The following is a 1,503-nucleotide window of genomic DNA, read 5'->3' as shown; positions in this document are numbered from 1 at the left end:
GCTTTGGAAGGGAATAATTATGAAACGTCTGTCATTTCATCATAGCAGTCTGTCTTCAATCAAAGCATGTTGTAAATAGAAGTGTTCAGAAATTATCAAAGGAAACAAAGTTTTGTCAAAAAATGCTACTTCATGCAGTCTGAAGTCTTTCATTTAAAACATCTTGGGTTCAATGAGGTTTTAGCAAACTCAAGACAGAGTTCAAAGAGAACCCTGCCTGGATCCCTGCAGAGTCTGCCTGGGCTACGGACATTGGAAACAGCCACCACAGGTCAGATCAAAACTAAATTAAAAAAAAAACTTCCAGTGAATTTGGAATCCCAGTTTTGGGCCAACTTTGTTTATGAGGTATTTTTACTGCTATTTAAAAAGATACCTAGCAGCTACAGCTCAGGAGAGAATTTTATAGAATAGATTTTAATCTTCAAGGAGAGACACATAAAATATTTAAAATTAGAAGAATATGACTGAAATGCATGTTGTTCTTCTCCTATAATCTCAAAAGAGTCTCTGAAAATAAAACAAATTAGCCTACAACTGACGTTTAAAGAATGTGTGCATTAAATACATATATGTAAAAATAAATTTCCTAGTGTTACAGATTCCTGCCTCACAGCATTTCATGTGCTATATTTGGTGAATTTTGAAAAAAGAATTACATACTTAGTGCTCATGATAAAAATGTAAAGGGAAAACATAAATTCTTGCACACGTAAAGTATGAGTGCAGAGATTTTACATAAATATGTTCAGGGTAATTTTCTATTCAGGAGATAAATGCATAAAATCTTAGAAGATAATTTTTCCATACCTTGGTTTCATTAGAATGGTTTCAGGTATCTCTTGATACCACTAATAAAGTAGTTTAAGGTTGTAATATATATGGACTATGTATATAACATACGTAAGTATGGAAATTGGAGTATCCAAATTAGTAGGTACATTTTCAGAAATACAGAGCACTTGGTGGTGGTAAAAGCATTGAAATATTCCTAGAATAAAATTACATTTGTTTTTTTCTGCACCAAAGTGACTGGCACACATATCAGTATAAAGGATTTGTGTATCTTCTTGGAATGTTTCCTGCCTCAGATCATGCTGGCATAGCACATCATGCTAACACAGGAAGAGTCAGTAGACTAACTGAAGGGTACTCATCCAGGCAAATGTTTCAGCATTACCTTCTTGTGCAACATACATAACACAACACTGTCTTCAAAGCTCATAAGTTTTCAAATAGTTTTTGAAATCTAGATTTTTTTTTTTCTGAGCCCTTCTGTCTGCACTAAAAATAAGAACAGTGGTGTGTTTCTTATCAACTTATTTGAAAGAAGAATCCTATTGGAAACTAAACTCATTTCAGTTACATGCTGAAATGACTGTGCTAAAGGGCCTTACTGTATAAATGGAGCACACAAGCCAAAAACAATACAAACGTTTAGCTGCTGGCTTTAGCCAGTCTCTTTCAGTGCAAATCATAATTGCTTTAGGACTTTCTGAATCC

The sequence above is a fragment of the Passer domesticus genome, chromosome 1 (genome assembly GCF_036417665.1).
Source record: "Passer domesticus isolate bPasDom1 chromosome 1, bPasDom1.hap1, whole genome shotgun sequence".
NCBI classification, from domain to species: domain Eukaryota; kingdom Metazoa; phylum Chordata; class Aves; order Passeriformes; family Passeridae; genus Passer; species Passer domesticus.
The sequence above is the reverse complement of the archived record's forward strand: the minus strand, read 5'-3'. Positions refer to the sequence as shown.